Source organism: Macaca thibetana, chromosome 10 (assembly GCF_024542745.1).
Source record: "Macaca thibetana thibetana isolate TM-01 chromosome 10, ASM2454274v1, whole genome shotgun sequence".
Lineage (NCBI taxonomy): Eukaryota > Metazoa > Chordata > Mammalia > Primates > Cercopithecidae > Macaca > Macaca thibetana.
In genome coordinates, this window is record NC_065587.1 from 79,532,800 (window position 1) to 79,555,802 (window position 23,003).

The 23,003-nt window shown below is 38.7% G+C and overlaps 1 long non-coding RNA gene across 1 annotated transcript in view; it reads left to right on the top strand.

The window, feature by feature from the left end:
- The window catches only part of LOC126929053 (uncharacterized), a 36,895-nt gene that overhangs the window by 8,362 nt on the left and 5,530 nt on the right, over positions 1-23,003 (top strand). The window contains exon 2 of the long non-coding RNA XR_007717047.1: positions 22,742-22,795. This is a non-coding gene — a long non-coding RNA (uncharacterized LOC126929053). The remainder of the gene's footprint in view (positions 1-22,741; positions 22,796-23,003) is intronic.

Sequence of the window (23,003 nt, forward strand, 5' to 3'; positions counted from 1 at the left end):
ATGAATTTTTTCAAATAGTTTTGATTTATCAAGGATTCACAATCATTTTGTCATATTCTTTCCCATATTGACCCCTGCCCGCACGCCCTTCTGTGAAACCCATGTTTAATTTAGGGGGAACTTAAATCCATGTATTTCCGATTCATTTACTCAACGTTCTTTGGGAAGACCTAGCTGATGTCTGAAGAGTCTTATGATAATTTTTATAAGCCTTTAAAAATTTTCCTTTGAGACAGAAACTCATATTTTCAGGCTTAAAGTGATCCTCAAAATCAGAAAAAACTCTGGCCTATTGAAAATGGTGCTTTGAGGCAGTCTTAAACTCAGGCAGTTGTGTATGTGTGTTCCACCCTAGTTGTGAGCTGTGCAGCAGGTAGCAGATAAATAGCCCCTGAAAGGTGGGAGAAACATAGCAAAAGGGACACAAAGAGAACCCGAATAGTGTAAGGCTTCTTGGACCTGCCATGTTTTTCCATTTCTGAGGAGCAACCAGGGAAGTTCCACAACGTATAAAGTCAGATTCAATTTATGAAGTGTATTGAAAGCCAAATGATTGTCAATCAACTTTGTACAGCATCTCTGAGCAAGTCAGAGAATGCTAAGGCAGCTTTCAGATTTGTAAACAGCATAACGCTTCATTTGTGAGTGCACTTCACTGTTGCTCAGCACTATTCAGTTACCAGTCTTCATTATGTTTTTATTTTATTACACTTCAAGGTCTGGGTTACATGTGCAGAACGTGCAGTTTTGTTACATAGGTATACACGTGTCATGGTGGTTTGCTGCACCCATCAACCCATCACCTATATTAGGTATTTCTGCTAATGTTATCCCTTCCCTTGACCGGCACCATTTACAGGCCCTGGTGTGTGATGTTCCCCTCCCTGTGTCCATGTGTTCTCGTTGTTCAGTTCCCACTTATGAGTGAGAACATGGGGTGTTTAGTTTTCTGATCTTGTGATGGTTTGCTGAGAATGATGGTTTCCAGCTGCATCCATGTCCCTGCAAAGGACATGAACTCATTCTTTTTTATAGCTGCATAGTATTCCATGGCATATATATATACCACATTTTCTTTATCCAGTCTATCATTGATGGGCATTTGGGTTGGTTCCAAGTCTTTGCTGTTGTGAACAGTGCTGCAATAAACATACATTTGCATGTGTCTTTTTAGTAGAATGATTTATAATCCTTTGGGCACACGCCCAGTAATGGGATCGCTGGGTCAGATGGTATTTCTAGTTCTAGATCCTTGAGGAATCACCACACACTGTCTTCCAAAATGGTTGAGCTAATTTACACTCCCACCAACAGTGTAAAAGCGTTCCTATTTTTTCCACAACCTCTCCAGCATTTGTTGTTTCCTGACTTTGTAATGATCGCCATTCTAACTGGTATGAGATGGTATCTCATTGTGGTTTTAATTTGCATTTCTCTAATGACCAGTGATGATAAGGATTTTTTCATATGTCTGTTGGCTGCATAAATGTCTTCTTTTGAGAAATGTCTGTTTATATCCTTTGCCCATTTTTTGATGGGGTTGTTTGCTTTTTTCTTGTAAATTTGTTTAAGTTCTTTGTAGATTCTGGATATTAGTTCTTTGTCAGATGGATAGATTGCAAAAATTTTCTCCCGTTCTGTAGGTTGCCTCTTCACTCTGATGATAGTTTATTTTGCTGTGCAGAAGCTTTTTAGTTTAATTAGATCCCATTTTTCAATTTTGGGCTTTTGTTGCCATTGCTTTTGATGTTTTAGGCATGAAGTCTTTGCCCATGCCTATGTCCTGAATGGTATTGCCCAGGTTTTCTTCTAGGATTTTTATGGTCCTAGGTATTATGTTTAAGTCTTTAATCCATCTTGAGTTGATTTTTGTATAAGGTATCAAGAAGGGGTTCAGTTTCAGTTTTCTGCATATGGCTAGCCAGTTTTCCCAACATCATTTATTAAATAGGGAATCTTTTCCCCATTGCTTGTGTGTGTCAGGTTTGTCAAAGATCAGATGGCGGTAGATGTGTGGTGTTATTTCTGAGGCCTCCATTCTATTCCATTGGTCTATATATCTGTTTTGGTACCAGTACTATGCTGTTTTGGTTACTGGAGACTTGTAGTATAGTTTGAAGTCAGATAGCATGATGCCTCCAGCTTTGTTCTTCTTGCCCAGGATTGTCTTGACTATGTGGGCTCTTTTTTGGTTCCATATGAAGTTTAAAGTAGTTTTTTCCAATTCTGTGAAGAAAGTTAGTGGTAGCTTGATGGGGATAGCATTGGATATATAAATTACTTTGGGCAGTATGGCCATTTTCACAACATTGATTCTTCTTATCCATAAGCATGGAATGTGTTTCCATTTGTTTGTGTCCTCTCTTATTTCCTTGAGCAGTGGTTTGTAGCTCTCCTTGAAGAGGTCCTTCACATCCCCTGTAAATTATATTCCTAGGTATTTTATTCTCTTATTAGCAATTGAGAATAGGAGTTCACTCATGATTTGGCTGTCTGCTTTTCTGTTTTTGGTGTAAATTTTCTTTTACATTTTCAGAATGTGCTTCAATGGCATAGGTGACATAGGCATTGGAGCCCTCATCAGCATCACTTGCAAGAACTTTAATGACTAAAGTCCCTGTAGCATCACTGGATCTGATATTCCCTTCATATTTGGTCACTTGAAATTGTGGTGCATTATCATTGTCATCTGTGAGGATGACACTAACGGTGCGGAAAGCAACTTTTCCTCCAGCATCCTTAGCCATTAAACCAACTGAGATCACTTTCTCTGCTGGGGTTTCTCGATCAAGTTTTTCCAAAGTAAATATCTGTCCTCTCTCATTTATGTAAAATCTGTCTTTGCCAAAGTCATTTACAATATGGTAAGTAATATGACCATAAATACCAGAACCCTCATCTGTAGTTTTAACCTCCATCACCAGGGTATGTAGGGGAGCGTTTTCAGCTAGTTCCACTTCATATTCATTCTGAAGAAAAGCAGGACTGTGCAAATTGCCTGCAATTACAGTCACATGAACCTCTTTTTTTTTTTGACGGAGTTTTGCTCTGTCGCCCAGGCTGGAGTGTAGTGGTGAGATCTCGGCTCACTGCAATCTCTGCCTCCCAGGCTCAAGCGATTTTCTTGCCTCAGCCTCCCAAATAGCTGAGATTACAGCTGTCCGCCACCATGCCTGGCTAATTTTTGTATTTTTAGTAGAGATGGGATTTCATCATGTTGTCCGGGCTGGTCTCGAATTCCTCACCTCAGGTGATTTACCCGCTTCAGCCTCCCAAAGTGCTGGAATTACAGGCATGAGCCACTGCACCCGGCCTTCATTTTCTAAAAAGCACAATAAAGTCTAAAGATGAAAAATTGTTGATGACAGGGTTGAACAAGTTCTACTAAGAATATGAAGACTGTGGGCTCATTAGGGACACGTGAAAAATCGCTGGACAGTGTGTGCAGAAGTATAAGAATAATTTTCTTTGTCCCATTTATTTCAGCTGTGCTATGACCTAACTGTTTTTTAGCAGGCTTTGAGGGCACCTGATGTCTTTGGGAAAAGAATGATCTATAAACCACTCATTTAAGCCAAGTACTTGGCAATGCATGCACGCTCATCAGAAAACGGGTCATTTTACTGCTAAGAGCTTGGAATCTTCCTGGCTCGAGTGTCATTTTTCTACTAAGGCCAGAAACGTGCTCCACTGTCATCATCCCAAGTTTGGCCAATTTTTCCAAAGCCAGTGTTTATTCAGTCTTCCTAAAAAGTTTTCTAGCCTCACCAGGCCGCAGTGGGGTAACTTGGAAAGCAGGGATGTGATGAACCTTCATCTCAATAAATGCTGCAACTATCTATGTAGTTTTTCAAATTAAAAAAAAAAAAAAAACCCAGGGACAACACTTGATTCTTTTCTTTTCATGCCTTCCAAATGCAACCTGTCAGCAAGTTCAAGAAGCCTTCCTTCTCAACTGTGGTCATCAAATCAGCAATATTAGCATCACCTGAAAATTTGTTAGACATTCAGAATTTCAGGCCCCGTCCCTGACTTGCAGAATTACAATCTGCTCTTTAGCAAGCTTCCCAGTGATTCTTGTGCACATTAAACTTGGAGAAGCCCCTCCATGACATACCTCTTTATTCACTGCCATCTCTTGCCTGGATTATTGCAATTATTTCCTACCTCCTGCTCTTGTCCTCCTTTAGCCGATTTTCAATTCAGTTACCAGAGTGGTCTTTAAAAAAAAAAAAAAAGAAAGAAAAAGTTACTGAAATCAATTTACACTGTTGTTTAAAACCCAAAGCTCTGCACTGCCCATGAATAAAATCTGAACTTGCCATCACTTAAGAGTCCCATATGAAGTGGCTCATTTTCCCAACTCCTCTCAACCATTCTTCCTGATCTGTTCTCTAGCCAAGCTGGTCTTTATCTATTTCAGCCTGCACCAGCTTTCTCTTTGTTTGGTGTTCTTTGGCAGGACTTCTCATGGCTTTTGGTCATCAGATTTATTACAAATGTCACCTACCTAGAGAATTCTTCTTGGCTACCATCTTAGTTGGTTTGTGCTGTTATAACAAAATACCTGAAGCCAGGTAATTTACAAAGAACAAAAATGTATTTCTACACAATTCTGAAGGCAGGGAAGTCCAAGATCAAGGCACTGACATATCTGGTGTCTGGTGAGGGCTGCTGTCTGCTTCCAAGACAGCACCTTGTTGCTGCATCCTCCACGGTGGAGGAATGCTGTGTGCTCACATGGCACAAGGACAGAAAGGCAAATGGGAGGGGCCTATGTGAGTTTCCTCCAGCCATTTAGTATGGCATTAATTCATCTATGAGTGTAGAGCTCTTATTACTTAATCACTTCCCAAGAGGCTCCATCTTTTTTTTTTTTTTTTTTGAGATTGAATCTCACTCTGTTGCCCAGGCTGGAGTGCAGTGGCATGATTACGGCTTACTGCAACCTCCGCCTCCTGGGTTCAAGTGATTCTCCTGCCTCAGCCTCCAAGTAACTGGGATTACAGGTATAAGCCACCATGCTTGGCTAATTTTTGTATTTTTAGTAGAGAAGGAGGTTCACCATGTTAGCCAGGTTGGTCTCGAACTCTTGACCTCAGGTCATCTGCCTGGTTCAGCCTCCCAAAGTGCTGGGATCATAAGCATGAGCCACAGTGCCCAGCCGGCTCCATCTCTTAGAACCACTACAATGGAGATTAAGTTTCAACACATGAATTTGGAAGGACATACAGACCACAGCAGCTACCAAATTTAAAAATATCTCCCAATTAAGCCATACCTACCATATCATTCTCTTTTACTTTTTGTTGCTTTATGAATTATCTGTAACTATCTTGCTCATTTGTTAATGGATTAATGATTGTTATCCAGAATGGACACTCTCGGAAATCTTTCCCATTTTATTTCCAGCTATATTCTTAATGCCTAAAATGGTACCTGGAATAGAAAAGGTACTTGATATATATTTGTTGCATAAATTAATGAATAAATTCATATCTATATTATCTGAACAAAAATCAGTGTCTTGCCATTTATGTTCTTTCCTCTTTCTCTTCCTCTTTTATTTATTTGTTTATTTTTTGGCAAGTACTTGTTAAGCACTTAATCTATGCCAGGTATAAAGGTAATCAGGGGAGGGGACATAGATCTAGACACTGTCCATGTGGCGCATACCAGGATGTTCAGAGAATAATAACTAAAATCACAGCAATGCTGTCTCATAGAGTATATAAAAGTTTTCCTAACTTAGTTCAGGGGACCACCATGATCTGGGAGGCTGTGGGATGAATACATTCTAAATGGCGGAGGAGAGGGAAGAGAGTAGATGAGGAGAGCATTTCATTTTGTGCAGAAATAGTAATGAATCCAAAGGCAATATGGCACATTGAAGAGACAGAAAGAGGTGCCCAGAGAACAAATGGAGAACTGTATTTGGTGGGGCTAGCAGGCAGATAGCCAGAGCAGTCGAACCTTCTAGGTAGGGCAACTATAAGTCCTGCTTTGCCTGAGAGATTTCTGGTCTACCTGTGTGATCTGCTGTAATTATTCGTAGCACCCCCTTTTATTCTCAGAAAGTGTTCTGATTTGGATTAGGAACTATATAGTCACTCTTACAGGCCATATCATAGGCATTTATATTCAGAGATTCACCGTAAAGCCTTGTGGTTAAGAATGATGACTCTGGACCCGGATTTTCTGGAGTCAAGTGAGTGGTTTACTATTATTTGCATTATGCATCCTTAGGCAAATTGCTAAACTTCTCAGTCTTGGCTTCTTCATCATAAAATGGGGATTCAATAATTATAGTATTTAACTTATATAATTTTAATAAGGATTAAATGAGTTAACACATGTTAATCTTGTAGCATAGTGTCTGGTAGAAATAGTAGGTAGGTACTCACCAAGTGTTAGCTCTATTATTGTTATTATTAATATTTTTTAAATTGGCTTATTTATTTTTAGAGACAGGGGTCTCTCTATGTTGCCCAGGCTGGAGTGCAGTGGCTCTTCATAGGTGTGATTATAAAGCACTGCAGCCTCAAACTCCTGGACTTAGGTGATCCTCCCATCTCAGCCTCCCCAGTAGCTGGCACCATGATGCTCGGCTTCAAATTTAAGTGTATGAATAATAATGGGAGCCTGTGAAAGATATTAGAAGGGGTTGACATCATCAGCATTGTGTTTTTCAAAGGTCATTTAGGTTTTCATGTGAAATAATATTTCAGGGAAAAAAAAGGAGAAAATGCCTATAGAGTTCTCCATAAAATGACTAGCATATAATAAATATTCAATAAATAGGCAAAATAAGTGATCATTATGATTTTAATTATCAGCATCTTGTAGTACAAATAGAAGCATTCCGAAGTAATATAGTTTGTAAATATTTTTTATTACTTTCCATTTGGTAGTATTTGGGGACAAAGCAGCTATTTGGAATTTGAGAGTCAACTCAGTGAATATTGTCTTAGAACCAATAGAAGTTCACAGATCAGAGCTGGAAGGACCACCCAATTGACTTATAAGTCAAGCATTTTGCTCTCCCAAAAGCAATCCATAGGATTACAAAGTCTCACTTAGAGTCTTTGGATTGCACAAGGCATTTCTATATGAATGTTCAATTTGGTATGCAATAATTTCCAGGGAAAAGTAATTCAGCAACAGCAAGAAGGGTTGGAAGACTTCAGCAAATTCCTCCCAGTGGGCCTTGACTTGAACTTTTCGGGTCTGGACTATTTCTTCCACAGCTCCCTGACACTCCTGTTACCCCAAGGGTGAGAGGAAGCGATGTGAGTGAAAAGGGGCCCCTTTCTCCTGAGGTTAGTGTGGGACACACCTCATAGTCACTTGTCACTTTGCAATTCCTCTCTCCCAGGAGTGTGGAGAAGGATTACAGAAACCTGGCAGATAATTAACATTGCCAGTGTGAACGGAAGGGATTTGTCACACAATGACTTGAGCACCATAACTTTCTCACTAAACCTGGGGAAAAGGTAAGGATTTACAGGAAAATCCCATTTAAGAATAGTTAAGGAACAGGGGACATGATGGTAAATTGTTAACTATTCAGTTAACCAGGACTCATCCTGTTACCGTATCTGGTTTTCCCAGGCTAAAGGCTTAGAATATACTGAGGTGATGTTAGAAAACTAAGTTTTCTGACCTTTCCCAAGGCCTTTATAAACCTGTGGGAATCATTTTAATGATTAGAGGCCATGGGGGAAAATTTAGTTTTTGAATTCTTGGTGGACTGGCTTTTGGATAAAAGAGGATCCAACATATTGCATTAGATATCAGTGGTGAAAATCACATGGAACATTAGCAGGCAGGACCTGAGAAAAGAACATAACCATGTGTAGATGGGAGGCAATCTTTTAACTTCCAATGCATGACTAAAATATCCTACCTTTTTGCCATTGACAGAGCACCGAAAACTCAAAGTCCTCTTATTTTTTCAGATTTCTAATGGTTGAAAAAGAGATTTATTTGAAGCTGTGCTGATTGTCATGAAGGTGCCTCAAGGAGGTGGGTTGTAAGACTGGTTTATGTAGAAGGATAGGAAAGGAGAAGAGCAGGACTTGGAATTGACACTGCAAGTAGGGGATGCAGGGATGGATGCACCAGCTAACATCCAACAACATATACAGATGCTAGTGAAGATAATGACAATATTAAGTTCTTACTATGTGTCACCATCTCATCGAGTCCTTCATAACAACATTACAGGAAAGTCATGTCATTCTTCATTTCATAGACAAAACCCTAAAGATGAGAGAATTTTAGTACCAGGCCAGACTGTGAGGAACTTGAGTCCAAGCTAAGTACTTTATGACTCTCCTTTATGTTGGCCAATTTTGTTAACGTCAGTGGAATGCAATGTATTCTGAGCTTTTGGGAGAGTGATATCAAGCTTTAGGTTCTGGCCTCATAGGCTTTTTTATGTAGTAGAAATAAAAATTAATATAAAAGCATTTTGTAGGGAGGTATAGTCTAATTTATAAATAGAAAAAACCAGTATTTAAAGGATGTGATGTGTGAGGGGAAAAAGAGAAACCCCTACCTTAAAATCTCTCTCTCATTGCTCAGTATAAGTATGTGAAGTTCCTTCTGTGAAGATGCATTTCTTGGAGCCCAAGAGTATTTTAGAATTGTCTGTAATCTTGTTTCTTTTCTTCTCTCCTTCCCTCTGTCCTTTTGTTTCTTCGTTTCTCAAACATTTATTGAGCGCCTGCTGAGGACGTGGCATATTGCTTCAGGCAGAGGATACAAAAAGGAAAAGCATGTCCCTCCTAGAAGTCATGTAGAGTCTGATGAGGAGACAATAGGGTCAGACAAGTCATTGCCATAAAACCCAACAAGGGGAGGGAGCATGGGGCAAAAGAGCCTTGAAGGAGGCTGAGACCTTCAGAAAAGATTGCATAGAAGAGGGAGTAATCTAGCAGAGGTCTGAAGGATGGATAAAATAGGGGATGGACATTCTGGACAACGGGGAGATCTATCTCAAAGGCCTTGTGGCATGAAATGATACCGTGTGAGACTGAAGAATGCTGAGCTTTTCAGTATTTTTAGGATATGAATTAGGATGGGAAGAATTGATAGGTGCAGGATTCTTGTGGGTCAATAAAGGGCCATATTATTTTAACAAAGGAGTTTAGATTTTATCCTGCAGCTGATGAGTAACTCTAGTGATCTGTATTCTTTCAGCTGAAAGTAATTGCAAAGTCATTTATAGGCACCTAGGAAGTCCAGGATTGTGTCTGACTTCAAAGATAGCTATATCGAGTTGTTTCTAAACTTAACACTGATTCTTCTGGATCAGCTGCATTCTTACACAAATATCACAACTAGAAGTCTAGGCTTATATCTGGCAATCCCTCCAAAAAAAAAAAAAAGTAACTTTTTTTTGTAACATCTGCATAAAAATCCCAGGGAGAATTAAGGCTAAAAAAAAAAGGTAAATTTTTTTGTAACATCTGCATAAAAATCCCAGGGAGAATTATCATTGGCTCTGCTTGGATCATGTTCCTTCATCTGAACCAATCATTGAAGGCAAAGGAATGTCAACTTTGATTGACAGGTCATATGGTCATCCTTGGAACTGGTGAAGTGGGCTCCACTTAAATTCCATGGGCATTTCCCCAAGGAGATACTGGATAGCTGTGTTGGAAGCTTAGTCAATTACTCCCAGGTCCTGACACCCTCCCTGCAGTAGAAATTAAAAGAGAATAAATATTCTTTTGGTAATAATTTTGATATGGAAATTGGGTACTGCACTGTGAAACTTTGGTGAGATCAGAAATATGTCTAGGAGAAGAAACTTTGGAAAATTTTGATGAAAGATGTGACATGATTGATTTGGTACTGGAAAACTTGTTTTATCTTTAAAAATATATCATTTTGCCCTAATACAAAGAACAAGTTTTTGCCAATACAAAAAAAATCAACAAACCATGACTTCTCAAATATTGAGCAAAATTAATTGTTTTGGAAGATGTTCCATGTTTCTACAATGGGTACACATACCCACTATAGCAGATGCTGTAGGTGCTCTACTTAGATCCCCTCCACTGGGCTGGTGCACTCATCCCTTGGCTAGTGCAAGTGCTGTCTACTGAAGGCTATCAGCAGCTCCCTCCTCAAAGAAGGTGGGCCAACTGCATGGTACCATTCACTCTCTGGAACTCCCTGTGTATGAGGCCGAGGCTACACTTCTGAAAGCATACCTTTGCCTGACCTTTTCTCCTGCTCCAGCTTGCTCACCTTGCTTCATTGCAAGTTACTCCTTCGAGCTCTTCCTCCGTGTATCTTTTGCACGAGAATCCCCAGCTGAGGTTGTGCTTCCAGGGAACCCACCCAATACACCCACCTACACATTTCTGTGTAGCTCAAGGGCAATGAGCCATTCTTGCCTAAAATCTTTGAAGGAGAACAGTGAGTGCCAATTCTTTTCTAGGAATGGAAGCTGAAAGAAAGAGCAGAAGGAAGAAGATCTGCTCTATACTACCTCACTGCTCTGCTGTGGGCCACGCCTGCCTGTTTTCTCTGAAGTTCTAAGTGCCTCTGTGAAATTCTGTTGCTTATTCTTTGCTGAACAAATATCTATTGCAATGCTACATTTTGGAATTTTCTTGGGAAAGTCAAGGCCTTTGATTTGTATTTTTTATAATCCATGTGACTCCGCCCTCCTGGAGCCTTGGGACATAGACAAGGAGGAGAACATAGCACTACTCTAACCTCACAGTATTCTCCTTAAACTAAAAAACAAAAAACAAAAATAAACCCCCAGACTCCAAAGAAACAGACAGTCTTAATACAATGCATGTGGTGGTATTTTAACTCAAATTGAGGCCAGCTACGCAGATCCCAAAGATATTCAGATTCTACTTCTTTTTGTTTCCAAATATGTTTCTATTATATTACAGAGATAATTGAATGGAATAATTTTCCTGGTTCTACAAGCAATTTGGATTTTTGTAATAGTTGCCTTTTGATTTTCCATAAATGACACATTTTAAATCACAGAACAGCTGCATGGGTTATTACGGAAAGTAGCAAATGGTAAACCGTAAGACTTGCTGATTTCCTAAAAGCTCCATGAGGTAGGAACATGTTTACTTTCAGTCACTTCATTTGCCTGGAGTCCTCCGATTTAGCTTCAGAGTTCCACTTCCATTTCTCTAAATGAAGAAGCTTCATTTAGAGAAAGTTCATTGAGGACAGGGTGTTGGTTCTACATCTGACCCATGTTTGGGAGTCTCAGCAAAGTTTCATCGTGCAGTGCCGGGTTTCCCCATCAACATAATGACTGAAAAGAATATTTATTATTCTGTTTTAATTTCCACTGTAGGGAGGGTGTCAGGAGCAAGGAGTTATTGGCTAAGCTTCCAACACAGCTGTGTCTACGATGGGCACGATAGTAAGTTCAAAGAACCTGAAAAGACCTACATCTTAACCAGGTACCAGGTTGATTGTTAAGAAGGGTGTGGAGCATGGGAGAAATTCCTTGGGTCTTACATAACAATGAGATCTATATATCAGCAAGTTTGCTAATAAAGGCTTCACTTTATTTCTGGGCTCCACCTAACTTTGTCCATCTGCCATTTGTGGTTACACCCTCAAGCAATTTTCCTAATGCCCCACTCCCTGTGGTACCACATTTTTTTCTTTTGACAACAATTTTTTTTCTTATTGAAACTTTATTTTTCTCTCCCCAACCCAAGGCTAGAATTTTATGCTAATTCCCATCTGAGGCTGCCATATTCTGACATGGCCTTAGTACTCTTTCTCTTAGATAATGTTTTTCTATTGCCTACCCTTTTCCCCCATCTTCCTTCCATAATATTTATCTTGCCAGGTGAGCTTTTAGGGAGCACAAAAGAGAACTGAACCAAATGTTTAGTTATTTCCCTTTGACAGGTAGCCTGAAGGCTACTAGATACTTTTCCAGAACGATGTTCTTAAGAGTTTGATTCTGCAATATTTGCTTGATTTGGCATGGGTGTCCCAGTTGTCCTTCTTAGATAAATGGGAGGAAATACAATAATGTCAGAGAATGTCAAGCAAATGATGTGATTTTATTACAATAGCCTAAGAATGATTTTAAAGCTTTTGGAAGACAAATTACAGAGAGAAAAATTTTGCAATGAAAAATGCAGCTTAGCAAAGTAGAATCATCCTCCAAATATTGTCATGACAAGTCTAAAATTAAAAATAGCAGAAAACAAAGTAATCACATAGTAAAAAATATAGTAATCGCCTCTGACAACAAAATAACAAAACTTACCTGGAAATGATGTAAGAAGAGAGAAGTCAGGTATAGTTTAGGTAATGATAAAAGTGGTCATAGAACTGGACACATGTATACAGATAGATTTGTGTATTTAATAGATCTGATCATATTTGATAGATTATGTACATCAGAAGTTGAAACTTTTCATCAGTCTCCTTCACACAGCTTTGCACACATTGCTTTCATTCTGTTGTGTTGCCCTGGAATTCATTGTAACTTGAAGAAAGTGGTGTCTTGATTCTTGTTTTTCCATGGTAATGCCAGCCAAAGAAGCATTTCCAGTTCCCTGCTCCATACTCATTCATGCAATGAGTTATTTTCACATTTTAGAGGTGCCTGATTTCTTAGGATTTCTTTATACCTTAAGGTTCTGTTTGTCATTGAAATGGGACAGGCTGTGCTGACATTGAAAACTGGTGAGTTCATCCCAAGATAATGAAGTCATCATTGACCCCTCTCATGGACATCTTTGTGAGCTCATGCTGAGTTCTAAGTCCAATGTAAACAAATTGTGACATATCATCTAGGAATATGATTATGGAATTACATGACCACAGATATTCCCAAGGTACTGAACACATTATTGAGTGGTGTTAGAGGACTTAACCAAGGAAACATTCTGGAAACTTAAATAAAGAGGGGCTGAGAGAGAGAGATGGAGAGAGATATGTGGTTCAGATATCCCTAGAAAATGAAGGAGACTCTGAGAAGTAGAAAAAACTGCCAAAATGCATTGCCATGGACCTGACCTTTGGTAGTAACTTATTTAGCAAAAGTAGAATTTTTTTTGTTTCCATATTTCATTTCCCTCTCCTTGAAGATAGAAACATGCCCATTTGGCTGGAAACATGTCCATATTATATCCTAAATCATTTCCTTTGTAAGAAATATTTTTGCAGAAAGTCCTTGTAATAATTCCCAAGTATAGAAAAATAAATATTTTACTATAATTGCTTTCAGAGTTTCATAGTGTTTTCTTCCTCTCTCTCACCTTTAAAATTAAATTCTGTAATGCCATCTTCATGTGCTTCACATATATTTTCGTAAAATCATTAAATTCAAGGGCCCGAAAATAAACAATCTTTAACTGGCATCTTAAGATGCTCAATACAAAAGATAAATATAGCCATTTGAATTTTTTCAAAGGTTATCTTTTTGGGAAGCAAAAACTAACATCTTTGACATCAAGTTCACAAGAACTTCTCTCTCATCCTTTCCTTCCTTCCTTCCTTCCTTCCTTCCTTCCTTCCTTCCTTCCTTCCTTCCTTCCTTCCTTCCTTCCTTCCTCTTTTTTTTTTGACGGAGTTTCACACTTGTTGCACAGGCTGGAGTGCAGTGGCGATCTCGGTTCACTGCAAACCTCTGCCTCCTGGGTTCAAGCGATTCCCCTGCCTCAGCGTTCCGAATAGTTGGGACTGCAGGTGCTCACCACCACACCTGGCTAATTTTTGTATTTTTAGTAGAGACAGGATTTCACCATGTTGGGCAGACTGATCTCGAACACCTGACCTTAGGTGATCTGCCAGCCTTGGCCTCCCAAAGTGCTGGGATTACAAAGTGCTGGTGAGCCACCATGCCCGGGCTATTTCTGACTTAAAATATTATTTTTCCTTTTTTCCTTAGTGGAATAGTCTGACCAGTATATGCCTATTATAATTTTTGAAGAATACTTAAGGAATAAGGCACTAAAGTGAATAATATGAGGTTGATGATGATTAAACTTAGAAAAGATATCTGCTCCTGCTCCTAAAATGCTTGCTGTATCTGAGGATCTGGAAGTGATAATGGTTTTGTCATATTAAATTAGATTTCTCTCTTCTTAGGAAAAAAGTGCACACAATAGAAACCTGATATAGCCTTACTTGCCCTTGCCCTTGAACCTGCCCTTTGTCTGTTACCTTGTCCTTAATGCTGGAAATCTAAAGAGGAGAGCACACTTTAGTGGAAAGACGATTTGAAGATATTATTTGGGTTTATGATGAGTTTATTGAATAAGTTAGGGTCAGATGGTAAAAATCTTACTTTCACCCAGAAGCTGGTGTTTATGGAGCAAGTTGCTAAAAAGTTCTTTAATTGGCTGAGGAATTAATGTATTTGCTACTAAGATCTACGGGAAATATTTTTCCAAATGTACATAGAATGATGTAAAATTTAAATATTTGCATTGATTATTTCTCTTGGATGAAAACATAGCAGTAACAGCAGCAGTGACGGGAGCAACAGTAGGAGAGTGACCATAAAATTCATTTGCACAAATTGGGATATTTTTGAAAATGAAAGTAGATGCTGCTCATGATGAAGGGCAGGGCAGCCAGTTTAAACCAGAACATTTGATAACTGTAAGTAAGAGTAGTAACAGTAGAAGTGTAGTGATAATGCATAATTCCGTAATCCAATTGGTTCAGTCCAATAAGGATGATAGTCTCTCTCACACACACACACACACACGTGCACATGCACACACATGCATATGCATACATGGGCATGCACACTCACACAAACATACACACTCCAGTGTCTAAAAGAAATTTGGTTATTTACAACAGCCAAGACATGGAATCCACCTAAGTGTCCATCAACAGATGAATGGATAAAGAAAATGTGATATTTATAATAACATTCCATTGTGTGTATATATAGTACTCAGTCTTTAAAAAAGGAGATTTGTCATTTGTCACAACATGGATGAACCTGGAGGACATTATGCTAAGGTAAATAAATTAGGCACAGAAAGACAAATGCTCTGTGATCTCACTTAGATAATTGTCCCTCAGTATCAATGGAAGATTGATTCCAAAATGTCCTGCAAATGCCAAAATCCATGGATGCTCAAGTCCTTTATATAAAAATGGTATAGTATTTGCACATAACCTATACATCCTCTCGTATACCTTAAGTAATCACTAGATTTCTTATAATAATTAATAGAATATAAATGTTATGTAAGTAGTTGTTTTACTGTATTGTTCAGGGACTAATACAAGACAAAAAAGTCTGAACATAGTACTGATACAGCCATCCTTTTTTCCAAATATTTTCAATTTTTGGTTGGTTGAATCCATGGATGTGGAACTCATGGGTATGGAGGGCTGACTGTATATCTAATAGAAAACAGTTGAAGTCATAGAAGCGGAGTCGAATGGTGGTTTCCAGTGGGGGTAAGATGCGGGGGTGGGGAATCAGGAGCTGCTGGTTAAAAGGTGCAGTTTCAATTGTGCAGAATGAATGAGTTCTGTGGCTCTAATGTAAAGCATGGTGAGTATGGTTAACAATACAATATTGTATACATGAAATTTACTAAGAGAGTAGACCTTGACTGTTCCCACCACACACACAAACAAAGGTAACTATGTGAAGTGATGGATGTGTTAATTAGCTTGCTTGTGGTGATCATTTCACAATGCATACATATATCAAAACATCAGGTCATACACTGTACGTGTATACAATTTTTATTTGTCAGTTGGACCTCAATAAAGCTGAAAAAACAAAAAAACTGGAAATAATCCAGTTCTTTACTTAACATTTCTTGAATTCCATGAAGAACAACAACAACAACAACAAAATAGTAGGAGAACATAACTTCAAATCTCCTTTTTCCTTTCCACAAACTTCAACAAATTTCCTCACATTCCAGACCAGCTCCCTTCTCCTCAGGACCTCTTATTTAAAGTTCCTAAATCTGTCTTTGCCTGTACCCTTCTTTTTGTGTTTTTCCCTCTGCTTTATTTATGTTTATTCTGCAATACATAAGCCCCAAAGGTCTAGTCTGGTTAGTCCAGACCCTTCTGGGGGAACCAGAGGAGAAGAAGAAACTAAGCTGGCAAAGTATAATCCTCTTAGCGGGCAGGTAGTGGGCAAATCTGCTACTAGTCATCTATTAGTAGTCTTGGTTGTGTGCCAGTAGCTTATATTAATAGAGAATCTTCTATATGTCCAGTGCTGTGATAAAATTAAAACCCTCACCTAAATCTCACAATGACCATTGAAATGGATGCTCTTGATAGCTCCATTTTGCAGGGGAGAAGACTGAGGCTTGCTAAGGTAGGAGAGTTGGTCCAGGGATGGAGTCAGGACATAAACCTGGCAGTTTTTTAAGGAGCTGATACTCTTAGATAGCATGTTCACAGCAAAACTTTGACCTGTTGTCAGTGGGGTTGCTTAATGGTAATAAAATCCTTACTCTAAGTGCTCTATAATAAACATGCCCAGCTTTAAGTACATGGTGATCCTAGTAAATGTTCTTTCTGACTTTGAAAATCACTCTGGTGTGAATGGGGTATCTAGAAGAGGTCTTTCTGATAAATGAGCTTAATATGAAAATAAATGCATATGAATTCAGGTTCTTTGGAATACTTATACAAAAGGGAACAGAACACACAGTGAGAATGGGCTATTTTTCATTAAGTTGGAAGGGGCTGTCATTGGCTGAGTTTAGCTGCTTTTGCCAGAAAGACATCAACCATTTTTAATATTCAGACTATTTTTTATGACTGCCTGAAGGATATCAGATGAGCTGTCTGTTGTAAATCAGTAATAATTTGCTCTGGAGTAATGAGGAACTAAAACTGTTTCTAATAAATCTCCAAATACTTAGCATACTTTAAAAACCAATCATTTCATGAGAATTAGATTTTTTTTTCTCTGTCCTTAAGAAAGAGCTGAGGGTGGAGGGAGGAAGAAACACTAGCCAAACATTTTGGAACAGAGAAATGTGAAAACAGTGAATGAAGGCATATGAATTCCAAGGCTTTGTTTTGTAATCTCACCTGTTCAGAGGCACGCTCTGTGGTGCAAATTGGTACAACTTACAGCACATCAGATGCCACTGTGCAGTTTCTTTAGAAAAGCTCATTGGCTATTTAATGTTTGATCATAGGCTTCAGTATCAACTAAGTAACTAGAATATATTGAAAATAGCTGAATTCTAGTCAAATCATAGCCTCTGCCTCCTGGCAGTGCTCTGTAATGATTGGGTAACTGGAGCATGTCTTGGAATGTGGATGGATGGGTCCCACTGTCTGTCTAGTCTTTTTTTGGTATTTAGAATGCATCATGGGAAAAGAAAAATGTAAGCTCAATCCATCCATTAATTTGATACTGTTATAAGTATATTTTTCCTGGGTACTTTCTTATGAAATTGGAAGGGGAAAAGAAATCCACTGGGGAGGGGAGAAGGAAAGAAATATTTTTTTCCCTAACTGTGTCTGTGTGATTCTGAAGATACGCCAAAATTTTAAGAGTAATCTAGTGGTTAATAAACTGCTGTAGTTGCTATTCGTCAGACAAAGGAAAGCAAATGATTACTTGTAGAATCCCTGCCCCCAAATCTCAGGCTTATTTTGTGGAAGGAATGAAAATAGTAAAGAATATTGTGGCAGGACAATGGTGTCCTCTGAGCCTGGTTTCCTGTCTCTAACAGAGCTTTCCCTTTAGCGAGTTGCAGTGAATGTAAGAATTTCAGTTTCTGGGTATTCTAATGCAGAGAAAGCATTTTCCATTCTATTTTATCCCACAGTTGACAAAATGTGTTCATTTATTGGTTACTTTGTAAAATGGAGTGATTTTTGAAGGAGGAGAAAAGGTTAATCGCAATAATATGATTCTGTATAATAAAATCAGTTAAGACTCTGTGGGAAAGATCTGACCCTATTTTTGCTCTTACTTCATCCTTGGGTTTATATTACTAGACAACAATATTTCTCTGATAGCTTGATGTGGTAATGTGCCTGAGGTCTGTGCAATGCAAGGTGTGCAAAAGTGATGGGTGGTACTTCTAGGACTGGCTTATAAAACCCTCTCATGTGCCATCTCCTTTCCCATCTGGCTGAATCATGAGGGCCCTTAAGACCTAGGAGAGGACAGACTCACAATCGGAAGGTGCCCAAGACCCTGGATGATCACATGGAAGCCTACTCCACCAGAAAAGTCCATTACTAGCCAGTGACAGGCATGGTAATTAAAGCATTATCATGTTAAGCCCCTGAGCTTTAGGGATTGCTTTTCATAGCAGCTAGTCTTACTTTATTAATACTGGATTGGTTTATGTCATGACTAGGGTGATGGCCTTGTTTGATGATGGTGATCCTGTTCTCTATGTGAGGTTGTCTAGTCAGTTTTTCAGCAGCAAAATGTAGAGTTTACACCAAAGTCTTTAAGATTAGTTAGAGTTTTTTGGGTTGACAGAAATTCTGACAAACTCAAGACAAAGGAATTTGTTGTGAGGACACAGGTGGCTCATGGTATGAAAGATGCTGTTAGAGAACCAGGCTCAGAGAGGGCAAGAATTAGGGAAGATCCAGAAATCCAGGAAAGAAGAGGTACTTAAAAATCTTGTCATGGGCTGCCTCTGAGATTTATCATAAGTATTTTCTATTCTTAACTTTTGGTTAAATATTGCTATGTAAAAAAAAACTTTGTGGCTTAATACCACTACCTTTTCATAGCTCATCGTTTTGTAGGTTGAAAATTTGGGCTGGACTTAGCTGAAGTTTTCTACAGTTCTGGGCCAGACCAAACCAGGCTCACTCATGCATCTACCATCCCCTGCCAGGTCAGTGACGGCTGGTCCGTCTAAAATGGCCCATCTGGATGGTTTGTTTTTGCTCCATGTGGTCTCTCAGCTTCCATGAGGTGAGCAAGGGCTTGTTCACACAACAAGTGGGCAGGGATCCAAGAGAGGTGTAGAAGTGTGCAAGGTCTCATGAGGCCCATGCTCAGAACCTTCACAATGTTACTTCTGCTATATTCTTTCGGCAAAAGCAAAATACAAGGCCAGCCCAGATTTAAAGAGTGGGAACCCCACCTCTTGATGAGAGGAGCTGCCAGATTCATATTGCAAAGTGGAATAGATGTGGGGTTGTGGTGGAGAAGAATGGTGGCCATTTTTGCAATTCATCAAACCTTGCTTGGATCATAGGTTTACTCCTTGAGTAGGGGCGGGCTGACCAGTTTCATACTCCTCCTAAGAGTGAGCTAAATGTGGGAGAAATTAGATCCCAAAAGGAAATTAGAATGAAGGGGGAGATGTTCTGAGTGAGGTAGGTAGATCTGGTTTTGAAACCCACCATCATTATCTAGATGTGAGACCTCAGCAAAACACAGAAACTCTTAGGGCTACTTTCTCATCTCCTTGGCGGGTAAAGTAATATTTACTGACAAAGTCGTGAGAATTAGAGATTATAAAAGGAAGGGACACATACCATGTTTATATATAAGTGGCATCCACTAACTTCTCAAGTTTTCACCTCGAATTGACACAAGGAAATGAAGGGAGATGGGTCTGTTCTAGACAGTTTTTCTGAAAATAAGGCAGGATAACTTTTACACTAAGGCTCAACCTACTTTTGCTTTCACAGCATTTAGAAGCATTAGTCACTAAGATCTGTCTTTACCATTCTCAGCAATTAGGTTTGCTCCAGGGTCTTTTCAGTGGCCACATTGTATCCATAAGCTTTATCCTTCCTTATTGGTTGTGTGACAGGACTGTCATTCTGATTGACTGGAGCCCATGCTGCAATGATTGTTAAATATTGTGAATATCCCCACGGCTGTATCTAAGGAACACCCCCCAACCTTAACAGATTTTTTTTTCTTCTGGGAAATACTGTGGCTTTATGGAACCTGAGGTAGCATTTGTCTCCAAAGGTGTTTGACAAATGTGTGTCGAACGAACATTTGAGAGTGAATGAATAGGTAAATGAATGATTTGGTGTAATGTCTTAGTTTCCTGGTGACAGCTTTTAAAAAAAGAAATGTCTTAATTAAGTGCAGACAATAATCTATCTTGGAAAGCTGCTAGAAGAGATATTTCAGGGATAGAATTGCAAATGTAAACTATAACAAAACTGCCTGTTTGCTTTATTTCTCTTTCTTCAGCCTGTTTATCTTTTCAGTCTCAACTAACTCTTGAAATAAATAATAGTGGGGTTTGCCATCTGGGGTGGAAAGCTGAATTTTATTAATTTGTTCTAAAACTAGCTGTTTTGAGCTTTGGGGATTACATACAGGGAGTGTATCTCCTTGTCTTTAAAGCTGAGATTTGGTGTACAGATCAATGGTGGCTTTGCCAGTGGAATCCCAAAGTGCACTAGGAATATAGTTGGGGATTAAAGCAGCATAAACTGAGATACTACACTCAGGGCCCCCATGGCCCCCACCCACACTCTTGCCATCGCATCCAGTGCCCCCTTGCTTTTTGAGTATCAAAAGTGAATTTTTCACCCTTTTTCCACAGTAGAGGGCTCTGGGTAATTTTAGCCAGTTTGTCCAGTTTGAGCAATGTCCTCTGCTATCCACTTGGAATCTAAAAGATCACAGGAAGAGGACAGAGAATGATTAGCAAAGGCCCTTGTGAAGCAACTGAGTTTTCATCAGGACATAGCAGATGCTGTGTGCAAAAAAGACCCCATTTGGAATACCTGGATGATAGATACACACACTACTTGACTTTCATGGGGAAACCTCTAAGGCATTAACTGGGAAGGGGCACAAAGGTAGAGTGAACATATCAACTGGATGTACTAGTTTGTCTGGGACATTCAGGTCTACATCTTTTGTCCTGTTATCTATCCAGATTAGCATTTGTCCAAGATATTTTCCCTTAAGTGAAAAATTATTATCAGTATTTGTGTTAAAATAATCTGGGATAGACTTGGAAGACCTCTGCATTGTGCTTACACGTCTCTCATGACCTTGCCTAAAAGTGAGTGAGATGCACATGGAATAAACAGAGTTTTCATTTCAACAAGTGGCCAGATCTGAAAAGAAACAGAGATGACCCATTTTTCTCTTCCTAACTCTTTCCAGATGCATCAAAATCAACATAGCCCTTTCAAGGGCAGCATGCATAGTATAGTCAGGCAGGAGTAGCTACTGTTGGGTAACTTTTTCTGGATATGGGGGTGGGAGAGGAACTCAAGGCTCTGGCCCTATTGGACCTTCAGTTTCCAGCCAGTTATGCCGTGGTCCCGAGGCAGGCTGTATGATGCTCGCAAGGCATGCTTCAAAGAGATTAGTTAAGGTGGCTCCATTAATGGATTGAATGGTTTTTTTCTCACCTAGTTCATGGAAGTTAAGTAAAGGTTTTAGAAGTTCATTCTGACAAAGATAAACTATATTTTTATAAACGAGTTTCTTGCTCAAAATCAGTTGGGAATATTTAAATCAAAGTATTCAATGGATGAAGTGTCAAGAAGTCAGCAGTTGAAACTTTTAGGGACCTGCGATTGTTGACAACAAAGCTTCAGACAGGAAGATATTCAAATTTATGTCTACACACTATACATATTAAACAGTGAAAACTCAAATGGCATGCACAATTTCCATTTGAAAGTCTATAATTATGCTATGGAAAAACTCAACTTGTGGTAAGAAACTGTTGATAGAGCTCCTATTTTTAACTGAATAAAATTGCCTTCCATATACTGAAATAAAATAAAATTGAGAAGGTCTGTGATTCTGTGACGTTTATGTTTAGCGAAACATTCAAAAGTATCATAAATAATTTTTTGATAAGTTTTGCTTGTAAAATATTTGCCCAATATAAGCACTCTGCGGACAGGCAAAAAGTCAGAACATGAAAAAGTATTTTGGGGCTGAAACATTTTTATATTTTAGTAAAGAATAATAGCATTGCTATGGATTGAGTTGTGTGTTCCCCAGATTTATATTTTGAAGCTCTACCCCACAGTGTCACTCTATTTAGAGACAGAACTTTTCGGAGGTAATGAAAGCTAAATGAGGTCAAAAGAGTGGAGCTCTGACCCAAAGCAAGGAAGCTTTCACTTCCTCTCTCCCTTTAGACACAGCAAGAAGCGGCTGTCTATAAACCAGAAAGAGAGCCTTCATGAGAAACTGAATCCACTAGCACCTTGATCTTGTCTCTAGAATTATAAGAAACAATACCCAATCTGTGGTATTTTGTTATACAAGGTTGGGCAGACTTGTACAATATTCATTTAGCAAAACTTACTGTGAACTTGGTAGGTATCACAGCCAACGTCAAGGGATACTTTTTCTTTAAAAAAATAGAGAAATTCACATACTTTAATCATGTGATTTTGAAAAGATCTCAGGTATTTTATAAAAATAAGAAAAATAATAAAATAATATTGAAGACATATTAAAATACCAGTAATGTGGTATGAGACCCATGTGGCTAAAAAAACCCCAATTAATATATATAAATATATACCAAGAAAAACTGTTTTGCTTATGTTTTTTTTAATGTTCATATAATGAACATTGTACTTAAAGTAATTTTAATATAGGTGGATATATTCTATGTTGATTAAAAAATATTATTTTTCAAAAATAGTTTTGACCAGAAATATTTTATAGTTCCACTAACAAATAAAAATCAATACATTAATTAATTGTTTAAAATTTCAAAATATCATTTAGATTTATTACCACTCTTAACACCTTGTTTCTCTCTTAAAACTGTTCTAGGTTGGACCATATATTATGGGAGCACCTTTTGCAAGGATGAAATATTCAGTCTGGGTAAGGCATTTTCACTGAAGCTTGTAGCTGTTTGTTTAGTTATTTAAATCAGGTTGATAGATGTAAAGTGAGCTCCTTCTACTCACCTGAAGCAGAAACAGTGCTAGGTGATACTCAGATCTCTGGGGACCCAAGAAGACTCCAAACCTCAGCATCCCTTGAAATAGGTGGCAATGTGTAACAGCATTCTAGCCAATGTCACATATTT